This window comes from Sus scrofa, unplaced genomic scaffold, assembly GCF_000003025.6.
Source record: "Sus scrofa isolate TJ Tabasco breed Duroc unplaced genomic scaffold, Sscrofa11.1 Contig1045, whole genome shotgun sequence".
NCBI lineage: Eukaryota > Metazoa > Chordata > Mammalia > Artiodactyla > Suidae > Sus > Sus scrofa.
In genome coordinates, this window is record NW_018084799.1 from 36,012 (window position 1) to 49,361 (window position 13,350).

At 39.4% G+C, this 13,350-nt stretch overlaps 1 pseudogene; it reads right to left on the reverse strand.

The window, feature by feature from the left end:
* Positions 1 to 11,351: 11,351 nt before the first annotated feature.
* On the reverse strand, positions 11,352 to 13,031 carry LOC110257989 (annotated as a pseudogene).
* Positions 13,032 to 13,350: the final 319 nt, after the last annotated feature.

Genomic DNA, 13,350 nt, shown 5'->3' on the forward strand with positions numbered 1-13,350 from the left:
CTGTATATCTTCTTTGGAGAAATGTGTATTTAGGTCTTTTGCCCGTTTTTCCATTGGGTTGTTGGCTTTTTTGCTGTTGAGTTGTATAAGTTGTTTGTATATTGAGAGATTAAGCCCTTGTCAGCTGCGTCATTTGACACTATTTTCTCCCATTCTGTAAGTTGCCTTTTTTTTTTAATGGTTTCCTTTGCTGTGCAAAAGCTTGTCATTTTGATTAGGTTCCATTGGTTTATTTTGGCTTTTATTTCTGATGCTTTGGGAGACTGCCCTGAGAAAACATTTGGAAGGTTGATATCAGAGAATGTTTGTGTATGTTCTCTTCTAGGAGTTGATGGTGTCTTGTCTTATATTTAAGTCTTCAAGCCATTTTGGGTGTATTTTTGTGGTGGTGTGAGGGTGTGTTCCAGTTTGGCCGATTTGCATGCAGCTGTCCAGGTTTCCCAGCAATGCTTGCTGAAAAGGCTGTCTTGTTCCCATTTTATTTCTTGCCTCCTTTGTCAAGATTAATTGACCGTAGGTGTCTGGGTTTATTTCTGGGTTCTCTATTCTGCTCCATTGGTCTGCCTGTCTGTTGTGGTACCAGTACCACACCGTCTTGATGACTGTGGCTTGTAATGTTGCCTGAAGTCTGGGAGAGCGATGCCTCCTGCTTGGTTTTCGTTCCTCAGGATTGCTTGGGCAATTCTGGGTCTTTTGTGGTTCCATATAAACGTTTGGATGGTTTGTTCTAGTTCTGTGGAAATGCCATGGGTAATTTGATAGGGATTGCATTGAACCTGTCGATTGCTCTGGGTAGTATGGCCATTCTTACAATATTAGTTTTTCCAACTCAGGAGCATGGACTATCTTTCTATTTCTTTGACTCCTCTTAATTGCCTTGATTAATGTTTTATAGTTCTCAGGAGGTAAGCTTTTGCCTCGTTGGTCAGGATTCTTCCCAGGTATTTGATTTATTGGGGTGCAATTTTAAAAGGTATTGTATTTTTGTATTCCTTTTCTAATGTTTCATTGTTGATGTACAGAAATGCGACTAGTTTCTGAATGTTAATTTTATATTCTGCTACTTTGCTGAATTTGTTGATCAGTTAGAGTAGTTTTAGGGTTGAGTCCTTAGGGTTTTCTGTGTATAGTATCATGTCATCTGCATATAGTGACCATTTCACCTCTTCTCTTCCAATTTGGATACCTGTTGTTTCTTTTGTTTTTCTGATTGCTTGGCTAGGACTTCCAATACTATGTTGAATAATAGCGGTGGTGAGAGTGGGATCCTTGTCTTGTTCCAGATTTTAGTGGGAAGGCTTTCAGCTTTTCTCCACTGAGTAATATATTTGCAGTGGGTTTGTCATAAATGGCTTCTAGTATGTTCCCTCTATACCCACTTTGGTGAGGGTCTTGATCATGAATGGATGTTGGGCTTTGTCAAATGCTTTCTCTGCATCTATTGAAATGATCATGTGGTTTTTGACTTTTCTTTTGTTAATGTGGTGTATGACGTTGATTGATTTGCATATGATGAACCACCCTTGTGCACCTGGGAAGAATCCCACCTGGTCATGGTATATGATCTTTTTAATTTATTTTTTATTTTTTATTTTTATTTTTTTGTCTTTATGCCTTTCCTCGGGCCGCTCCCATGGCATATGGAGGTTCCCAGGCTAGGGGTTTAATCGGGTCTGTAGCTGCCAGCCTATGCCCCCTATGTGGGATCCGAGCCGCGTCTGTGACCTACACCACAGCTCATGGCAACGCCGGATCCTCAACCCACTAAGCGAGGCTAGGGATCGAACCTGCAACCTCATGTTTCCTCGTCGGATTTGTTAACCACTGAGCCATGACGGGAACTCCCATGATCTTTTTAAAATGTTATTGGATTGGGTTGGCTAAGATTTTGTTGAGAATTTTGGAGTCTATAGTCATCAAAGATATTGGCCTCTAGTTTCTTTTTTGGTATCTTTGTCTCGTTTTGGAATTAAGATGATTGAGGTGTCATAGAATGTGTTTGGGAGTGTTCCTTCTTCAACATTTTGGAAAAGCTTAAGGAGGATGTGTATAAGTTCCTCTTTGTATGTTTGGTAGAATTCGCCTGTGAAGCCATCTGGTCCTGGACTTTTATCTGTAGGGAGTGTGTTTTACGACATATTCAATTTCCTTTCTAGTGATGGCTTTGTTCACTTGATCTGTTTCTTCTTGATTCAGTTTTGGCAGCCTGTAAGTCTTGAGAAAGTTGTCCATTTCTTCTAGGTTGTCAAATTTGTTGGCATTCAATTGTTGGAGTCTTCTCTTAGGGTTTTTTGTATTTCTGCCGTATCCGTTGTGATGTCTCCTTTTTCATTTCTTATTTTGTTTATTTGGGTTTTTTCTCTCCTTCTCTTGGTGAGTCTGGTCAGAGGTTTGTCAATTTTGTTTACCTTTTCAAAGTACAGCTCTTGGTTTTATTGGTTTTTTTAAATTAAAAAAAAACTCTATTTCACTGATTTCCTCTCTGATCTTTATGATTTCCTTTCTTCTGATGACTAGGTTTCTTTCGTTCTTCTTTTTCTCATTCATTTAGGTGATGGGTGAAGTTGTTAATTTGAGATTTTTCTTTTTGAGGAAGGCCTGTATTGCTATGAATTTCCTTCTGAGCACTGCTGTTGCAGCATCCCAGCGATTTTGAGTGGTTGTGTCTTCATTATCATTTGTCTCAGCGTATTTTCTAATTTCTTCTTGATTTCCTCCTTGACCCATTGGTTTTTTAGTAGCATGTTGTTTAGTCTCCATATAGTTAGTTTTTTCTCTCTTCTTTTCATGTGCTTGATGTGTGCTTTCGTGCCATTGTGGTCAGAGAAGATACTTGAAATAATTTCTGTACTCTTAAATTTGTCGAGGTTAGCTTTGTGCCCCAGTATGTGGTCCCTCATTGAGAATGTTCCATGTGCACTTGAGAAGAATGTATATTGTGATTTTTTTGGATGTAATGTCCTGAAAATGTCAATTAGGTCTAATTTTTCTGTTGTGTCATTTAGGATCTCTGTCGCCTTATTGATTTTCTGTCTAGAGGATCTGTCCATTGGTGTGGGTGGAGTGTTAATGTCTCCTACAAATACTGTATTCCCATCGACTTCTCCTCTTTGTCTACTAGTATTTGTTGTAGGTATCTGGGTGCTCCTATATTAGGGGCATCTATATTGATGATTGTAATATCCTCTTCTTGAATGGATCCTTTTCCCATTAAGTAGTGTCCTTCTTTGTCTTTCTTCATGGCCTTCGTTTTAAAGTCTATTTTGTCTGACACGAGGATTGCAACTGCTGCTTTCCTGTCTTGTCCATTGGCATGAAAAATCTTTTTCCATCCTCTCACTTTCAGTCTCTCTGTGTCCTTTGCCCTAAGGTGAGTCTCTTGTAGACAGCAGATTGAAGGTTTTGCTTTTGTATCCAATCTGCCACCCTGTGTTTTGGATGGGAGCATTAAGTCCACTGACATTTAAGGTAATTATTGATAGATATATATTTGTTGCCATTTTAATCCTTGTTTTCCAGTTGATTCTATGTTTCTCCTTTCTTCCTTTCTTTTTTTTGGTTGGATGATTTCTGCTTATTTTTTGCCCGAGTACTTTTCTTTTTAGTTTTTGTGAATGTGATGTTTGGTTTTGATTTGTGGCTGCCCTATTTTTAAAGTATGTTAACCCCTTCCCGCATCTGTTTGCTTTAGCCTGATAGTCATATAGGCTCAAACACATTGTGAAAAAAAAATCTATTTTTTCTTACTTTCCTTCCCCACATTCTATGATTGTGTAGTCCTGTTTTCTTTTTTTTAACATCTTCATATATATCTTTTTGCTGTTCCTTGTGTTTATCAGTGCTTTTACAGTAGCTTTTTTGTGTTGTTTTGGTTTTTAGAACTATGTGCAGGCTTATTCAGGTGACTGCTTTCCAATTGTGGTTTCCTCCATCCTAGGTTTCCTCCCAGGTTCGGCTCCTCAGCCTGTGGTTTTCGGCTCCCCGTCCTGTGGTGCACCACTCCCTAGCCCTTCAGGCTGTCTCCACCCACCCAACCCTAGTCGTCTCCCTCGAACTGAACTCTGGAGCCTGAGTCTCAGTGACCAGCCTCCGCCCGAGCGTCTCGGGCTGTGCCATCTGGGGCACTGGTGCAGATGGTCTGTGTGGCTCTCACTCTGTTTTGCCCTCCTTAGTCCAGTTGCTCTGCTTTTCTCAGAGACTTTGAAGTTCCTCGGCTCTGCTGATCTCCCTGTCAATAAGGTGGCCTCCCAGGGTGTGGGTTCCTTTTCTCTTCCACAGCTACCTCTCAGGAGTGCTATTCCTGTCCTGATTCCTTCTGTCTCTCTCTCTCTCCTCCTGCTTTTTTCTACCCAGTTATGTGGAGGGTTTCTTGCCCTTTTTGGAGGTTTAAGTTTTTCTGCTAGCATTCAGTAGATGGTCTTTGTGAACTGTTCTACATGTAGATACGTTTTTTTGATGTGTTTTTCGGCGAAGGTGAGTGCAATGTCTTACCCCTTCGACATCTTTATCCTTCTCTAGAATCTCTGGACATTTAAATTAATTCTTCCAGTTCATGAGTGTAGAATATACTTGCATTTATTTGTGTGTTCTTCAGTTTCTTTCTTCAGTGTCTTTTATTTATTTTATTTTTTCAGGCCACACCAGCAGCACATGGAGGTTCCTAGGCTAGGGATCGAGTTGAAGCTGTACCCGCTGGCATATGCCCCAGCCACACCAATGCCAAATCTGAGCAGCATCTGTGACCTACATCACAGGTCATGGCAATGCAGGATCCTTAACCCATGGGAGCGAGGCCAGGGATTGAACCTGCATCCTCGTGGATACTAGTCAGATTTGTTTCTGCTGAGCCAAAATGGGAACTCCTCATCAGTATTTTACAGTTTTCAGTGAACTTGTTTTTCACCTCCTTGCTTAAATGTATTTCTAAGTATTTTATTCTTTTAGATGCAATGGTATATGGGGTTGCTTTCTTAATTGCTCTTTCTAGTAGTTGTTGGACCACAATTTTAAATAGAGTTAAGTTAGACCAAAGCTAGTTTGAAGGTTGTGGAGAATTTCATGTGAATTTCTTGAATATCTTACATTGTTCATTTGTAGAATTCTCAAATAAGGTATAATATTTCTGGCCTTAAACAATAAATAAGAGGACACAAAAATGAGTTGAAGAGAGAAGAAAGAACCATAAGTGGTCTTTCCAGTGAGGAAGAATAAAATGACAGTAAAAATCCTTAAAATATTTAATAATTTCCTAATATCAAGACTAAGAGCCCGTCTTTTCTCTCTCTCACACACACACAAACACATAACATCCCACATAATAGTAGTCTGATTTGTGTACCAACATTAAGATTTAAAAGTTATCCACATAATCCATGAGTACATTACTTTGAAAAGCAAGTTCAAATGTACTGAATAACATGTACAAATAGTTACATCTCCCTTTAAACAGCCTCTTCCCATGGCCCATAATCTCACTGTCCTTTCTGTAAAGGAAACCACTAGTATCATGTGGGTGTGTATTGTTTCACTTTACAAGTGTGATGGGTATATTTCATTCTCTTTCATCCCTCACCCAGATCCACTCTTTATCCCACTGTGTATGTTGTACTCTATGCTCTACTCAAGAGTCTGAATCAAAAGGTGTCCTTGGTATATAGCTTCCATTATAGTCAATGGGGGTCACCAGTTGAGGATTAGAGAAAGAGAGAACAGCTAGTTTGGTTTATTTTCCCTTGGCTCCCTCTCAGCTGGGACACATGAGATGGCCTATATTGCTCAAGCAAAAGTCATAGCTCTTGGAGATAGCTGTGTATTACGGTTTCTTTTTTTCTGGTTTCCAGTACCACTTCCCCACTTTGTTGCTTCAGGCCTTGGGTGTGTGACAGACGTCCATTGTGGCTAGTTCCAGGGTAGTACATGTACAGTACACATATAGATGCCCCTTGTTGGGGTTCTAAATCCTTCTCATGCCTTTGTTGATACTTCCTTTTTTCAACTTCCCTCATTTTCTCAGGTGGAGCGTGCCAACTATTTTATGCTGGGATTATAGCTGATATAACTCTCCATTTACAGACGGACCAAGATCATTCCATGCTTCACAACCTTTTTTTTTTTTTTTTTTTGGTCTTTATATGGCTGCACCCGCGGCATATGGATGTTCCCAGGCTAGGGGTCAAATTGAAGCTATAGCTGCTGGCCTATGCCACAGCGACAGCAACGCCAGACCTGACCCATGTCTGTGACCCACACCACAGCTCACAGCAGTGCCGGATCCTTAACCCACTGAGTGAGGCCAGGGATTGAACCCGCAACCCCATGGTTCCTAGTCAGATTCGATTTGGCTGCACCATAATGGGAGCTCCCATGCTTCAGAACTTTTGAAATCACCATTTCTCCTGCCTCAAATGCTCTTGGAGTTCCCTTTGTGGCTCAGTGGTGAAGGAATCCGACTAGGAACCATGAGGTTGTGGGTTCCATCCCTGCCCTTGCTCAGTGGGTTAAGGAACCAGCGTTGCTGTGCGCTGTGGTGTAGGTCCCAGACGCGGCTCGGATCCGCGTTGCTGTGGCTCTGGTGTAGGCTGGTGGCTACAGCTCTGATTGGACCCCTAGCCTGGGAACCTCCATATGCCACGGGAGCGGCCGAAGAAATGGCAAAAAGGCAAATACATAAATAAATAAATAAAAAATAAATAAAATGCTCTTTCCCTGATTTCATCCTGGCTAGCTCCTTCCTGTCTTTCAGTTTTGAGCTTAAAGATCCCTTCTAAGAACGGATACCCAAAATGAATTTACTTCCCAGTTTCTCTATAGCATAATCTTTTAAGTTTCATCAAAAGAGTAGTTTCTAAGTTATTTTACTTTCCAATTCTCTCTCTGAAAGATGTAAATTTTATGACAATAGTAGCTCAAAAATTCTAGTGAAATTATTATTATAGACATGATTTTTATAGACATACATGCACACACATTTTCGATGGCACAGAAATTGTCAAATCAATAATTTAAAAAAGATACATATTTTTACAAATCTCTGATATGCTTTTGCTGCCTTCTATATGTTTTGGTATGTTTTGTTTCTGTTTTTATTATTCCCAAATTAGTTGGTAATTTCCCTTGTAATTTCTTCTGAGATATTTATTATTTGGAAGTGCATTGTCTAATTTCTCTGTACTCATGTTTCTCAACATTTTTGTTATCCATTGTATCTCATTCTGTTTTGTTTAGAGGACATACTTTCAGTCATTTTACCTTTTTTGGGGGGGCTGCACCTATGGCATATGGGAGTTCCCAGTCTAGGGATAGAATTGAAGCTGCAGCTGCCAGGCCTACCCAACCTACAGCACAGCTCACAGCAACACCGGATCCTTAACCCACTGAGCGGGGCCAAGGATCGAACCCTCATCCTCATGGATAGTAGTCGAGTTTGTTACCACTGAGCTACTGTGGGAACTCCACTTTCAGTCATTTTAAATTTATTGTAACTTGTTTCATGGCCTGACCAATGATCGATTCTGTAGAATATTCCATATGCAATGAGAAATATGTATATTCTGCTTTTGTTGGGTGAAGTGTTCTGTAGATGTCTGTTAGTTTTATTTTGTTTATATTGTTCACATCTCTCTTTCCTTGCTGATAGTCTGTCTAATTGTTCTATCCATTGTTTTAAGTGGGGCATTGAGGTTCAACAGTTATTGTGGAGTTATCTATTTCTCCAGTTAGTTCTGTTACTTTTCATGGTATGTATTTTGGCAGTCTTTTATTAGATGCCATATCTATCCATATCTTCTGGATGGATAGATCAAATGTAACATTATAAATTTTTTTGACTGTAATAACAATTCTTGTCTTTATGTCTATATTTTCTGATATCCACAAAACTGTTAGTGCTCTCTTTTTTTGCTTTATTTATTAATTTTTTGAAGTACAGATGTCTCAGAATATTATAGAAGTTTCAGGTGTACAGCATAGTGATTCACTACTTTTATAGCTTATATGCTATTAAAATTGTTGCAAGATAATGGCTATAATTCTCTGAGTTAGACAATAAACCTGGGTTTCTTATCTATTTTATAGGTAGTAGTTTGTATCTATTAATCTCATACCCCTATCTTGCCCCTCCCCTCTTCCCTCTTTTCATTGGGAACCACTAGTTTGTTCTCTGCATTTGTGAATCTGTTTTTGTTTTCTTAAATACGTTCATTTTTTTTATTTTTTAGATTCCATATATAAATGATAGCGTGGAGTGTTTGTAAATATGTCACATCAATATGTCTTCTTTATCTCCTTTATCCATTCAAGTGTTGATGCACACTAAGTGGGCACCCATATCTCGGCTATTGTTAATAATGCTGCTCTGAACATTAGGGTGCCTGTATCTTTTCAAATTCATGTCTTTGTTTTCTTTAGGTATCTACCCAGAAATGGAATTGCTGGATCATGTGGTCGTTCTATTTTTGGTTTTTTGAGAAATCTCCGTAATGTTTTCCATAATGGCTGCACAAATTTACATTTCTACCAAGAAAGGACAAGGGTTTCCTTTTCTCCATATCCTCACCAATATGTGTTATTTGTGTGGTTTTTGATTATTAACATTCTAGTAGATATGAGGTGATATCTCATTGTAGTTTTGTTTTACATTTATCTAATAATTAGTGATGTTGAACATCTTTCTATGTGCCTGATAGCCATGTATATGTCTTCTTTGGAACAATGTCTTTTCGGATCTTCCACCCATTTCTGGATTGTTTGTTTTTTTGATATTGAGTTGTATGAGCTTTTTATATATTTTGGCTCTTAGCCCCTTATCCATCGTATCATATAGGCTTGAGTATTGTCTTCTATTCAGGAGGTGGTCTTTTTTTGTAGATCATTTTCTTTGCTATGCAAAAGCTTTTAAGTTTAATTAGTCCTATTTGTGTGTTTTTGGTTTTATTCCTTTTGCCTTAGCATGTGGATCCAAAAAGAATTGCTATGATTTATGTCATTAGAATGTTCTGCCTATGTTCTAGAATCTTATGGTTTCAGGTCTTACGTTAAGGTCTTTAATCTATTTGGAGTTTGTTTTTGTATAGGATGTGGAGAAATGTTTTAATCTTATTATTTTGCATGCAATTGTCCAGTTTTGGATCTTTTGAAGACTATAAAACTTATCAAAATTAGTAAGGGAAACAAAAAGGATTGTGCTGTAAAATTGTTATTAACTTTCTTTTTTTCTTTGTTGCTGTTAGGGCCACACTTGTGGCATATGGAATTTCCCAGGCTAGGAATCGAATCGGAGTCCCAGCTGCTGGCTTATGCCACAGCCACAGCACTGGGCTATCTTAGCTGTGTCTGTGACCCACCCCACAGCCCATGGCAATGCTGGATCCTTAACCCATCGAGTGAGGCCAAGGATCGAACCTCCATCCTCATGGACACCAGTGGGGTTCGTTACTGCTGAGCCACGACTGGAACTCCCAACTTGCTTTAATTTTTAAAAATCATTCATTTTTCTTGATTAATCAACATATTTATAAATAATAATCTCTAATGCATGCAGATAATTCCTGCCTATTTCTGCAGCATAATTGTTAATTAGTTATTTTTTGCATGTTCAGATTATTTTTATCCTTTATTAATGGCACATAGATCTAAATACAAACCACAATGTATTAAGTTTCGGTCTTCAGTGAATCAGACAGCTTTTGCTGAAATGGGCATATCTGGCAAAACAGACAGCTTGGTCATTAGTAACCATCACTACTATCCCCTGGCTGTAGAATTATCACATCTTCTTTTTCTTTTCCAGCTTTATTGAGATGAAATCGACAAATAAAATTGTGAAGACTTAAGGTGTATAATGTGATGATACATATATCAAATATATATCCCTCGATGTATGTATCCATTGTGAGATGACCACCACGATCAGTTAAGTACATTGTTGCAGCATGTGGTTATCTTTTGTGTATGTGTGTGGTCAGAAGAGTTAAGATCCGTTCTGTTAGCAAACTTCAAGTACATAATTCAGTGTTATTAACTACCGTCACCATGCTGTGTGTTAGATCCCCAGAACTCATTCATCCTATGCTGTAGGTTGTCACGGTAGCTGTCACAGTTCTCCATTCCTTGTCCTATACCCACTGCTATGTGGGTAGCTGAGAATCTCTCATAGATCACAGCACCTCCCTGAGAACGAAACGTTCAAAGCCAAGGTAATGTTCCTATAGATGCCTCAAGCCACTAGACTGTGTTATAACGATGTCCATTTATCTTAAGAGCAAGTTTTCGGATGATTTCCAAATGTATTTGGTCAGGATTCATCTGTACCTATGTAAATCTGTACCTGAAAATGTTTAAAATTATTTATATTATTTAGTGTTAGTTCAGTTTTCTTCTTCCATCCTTGAATTTAAATAGGAGTTCTCCTTCTTTTGAAAAACATTTTCACCATGAGGAATCTTGGTGAAAATTTCCCCTAATTTTCTTTTAATAGTCTGCAACAGATATTTCTGATGTGTTTTTTTGGTTTTTTTTGGTGCCCAAACCTGGGATGAACCAGGGACCTTTTGGATTACTTTTAAATTCTTAATAATTTTCTTTTTTTTGGATGTTTACATATTTTTATAGTACACACAACTCAAAAAGGAACTATTTAACTCTATGTCGTGTACCAATAATTAAGATTGAAGAATTTTGAAACCTTTTTATGGAAGGAAGTAATGCACATTACAGAGCTAATAGGGCATAAAGAGCCATGTGAGACACACATATGTGGAAGCAGTACCCCAGTGACCACCGCAGAAGTCATACGGACCCCTCAGGGGCTAGAAAATACCGAAGAGTTTAGAGTGAGAACTTGTTAGGCTTCTGAGATATAATCTGGCAATTTGTCCTTTTAGCCTATACTTTAGCCTAAATGGGAACATTTTGGGAAATCTGTCTAGTGTTGGACTCATCTATTAAAATTCTTTGGTATCCAACTTCCTTCCAGAATTTGGTAATGAGAACTTTAACTGTGAGTACAGAGGTATCTCCAAAATAACAATCACTGTTATTCAAGAAGGTTCTTACAAAAGAGATTGACAAGTACAGTTCTTCCTTTCTTTCTTCTTTCCCTCCTTCCTTCCTTCATTCCTTCTGTCCTTCTTTCCTTCCTCCCTCCCTCTTTCCCCTTCCTTCCTTCCATCCTTCCTTCCTTCCTTTCTTCCTTCCTTCCTCCCTCCCTCCCTCTCTCCCTCTCTCTTTCTCTCTTTCTCTCTTTCTTTCTTTCTTTCTCTCTCTCTCTCTCTCTCTCTCTCTCTCTCTCTCTCATTCCTCTTAGGCTGACTCTACATCTTTTTCAAAGAGCAATTTTTGTGGTCCTCTGGTATCTACCTATGAGCCAATACTTTTTTCTTGCCTAGAGTTCACCTAAGAGCTGCCTTGACTTCCTTGTTCCGTAAACTATAGATGATGGGGTTGAGCATGGATGTCACCACGGTATAGAAGAGGGCTAGGAGTTTATCTATTCCTGGTGAATGGCTAGCCTTGGGTCTCAAGTAGGTGACAGATGCTGAGCCATAGAAGAGTGTTACTACAAGTAAGTGGGAAGAACAGGTGGAAAGAGCTTTTCGGCGACCCTCAGGTGAGGGCATGCTGAGCACGGCAGCTAGAATTCTGCCATAAGAAGCAATGATGAGTAAAAATGGGCTGGAAATGCAAAGGGTGGCCACAGCAAAGACTGCAGCCTCATTATGGGAGGTATCCCCACAGGCAAGTGCCAGGATAGGGGGGAGGTCACAGAAGAAGTGGTCTATTTCACAGGGGCCACAGAAGTCCAGGGAGAAAATATAGTTGGTCTGGCCCAAGCTACCATGCATCCCACTCCCCAAGAAACCATTGCCAGATGGACACACACTCCACGACTCATTCGTGTTGCATAGTGAAGTGGGGAGCATATGGCCATATAGCGGTCAAAAGCCATGGCGGCCAAAAGACAGCACTCACTGATAGCAAATAATGTGAAGAAAAACATCTGTGTGGCACACCCCTCCCGAGAGATTCCTCGGGCCTCGCTCACAAGGCTCTGCAGCATCTTGGGTATGACAGAGCACGTGTAGCCAATCTCCAAGAGAGACAGGTTGGCCAGGAAGAAGTACATGGGGGTGTGGAGGACCGGGTTGGTCCAGATGGCAGTGGCTATGAGAGCATTGCCCGTCAGTGATGCTAAGAACATGAGCAGGATGAGGGTAAACAAAAGGAAACACTGTTCAGTGACCTCAGAGAATCTGGCAAAGGCAAAGCGTTTGACAGACATGCTGTTGTCCTGCCACAAGGAACAATTGAAGGTCATGCCTGAAAAAAAGAAGGCAAGGTCATCATCAAGAGTCTTTCACATAGAAATCTGAATCTTTCTCTTACTCTTAACAAGCTCTCGTGAGTCAGAGAGATAGATTTCTGCTATTCTAAAATTCAAAGTTTGGAAGTTACCCTCATCTTGAAACCAAATCCTATTCCATGTTCACTCTCCTAGTTGATTTGTTATAAATAATCTAGTCAGCAGGCATGAAATGGAAAAAAGTTTAGTAAAATTCTCTCATCCCTTCATTTTACCAGTTGTCAAATACTACCAAATAAAGGTCCTCCCATACCTACCTATTTCTTTCCTTTTCTTTAGCCACTGACTTGCTTTCTTTACTCATTTATTCACAAGTATTTATTGAGCTCAGCATATTTTCAAAGTATTTTTCAGTTGCTGTTGTAGGTCTTGGATTCAACAAAGAAGGAAGAAAAAACAGAAATAAACGGACTGGTTCAGAATTCTGTTAAATATGAAATAACAAACATTATATGATTACGGGGATCCTTAGCATCTATGACTGCTGAAAAATGTGCTCACACATCAGGTATTCTATTATAATGCATTTACACTTATATTAAAGCATTTAGAAACATTTCCCTTTTTTGCTATTAATGAATACAATTTAATATTTCTTCTTTCCATGTGGCACCACAATTCAGTTAAGGTTGTGGCAAAGAAAACAGAGACAATCGTTTATCTTTTTTTTTTTTTAATCCAAAATATTTTCTTTCTTTCTTTTCTTTTTTTTTTCTTTTGCTTTTCATGGCCACACCCACAACATATGGAGTTTCCCATGCTAGGGGTCCAATTGGAGTTGTAGCTTTGGCCTGCACCATAGCCATAGCCATACCCTTGCAGCACCAGATCCAAGCTGCATCCACGACCTATACCACAGCTGTTGGCAATGCTGGATCCTTAACTGTTTGAGAGAGGCCAGGGATTGAACCTGCATCCTCATGGATCCTAGTTGGGTTTGTTAACTGCTGAGTCACGACGGGAATTCCCCAAAATATTTTCTTGCTGTCCTG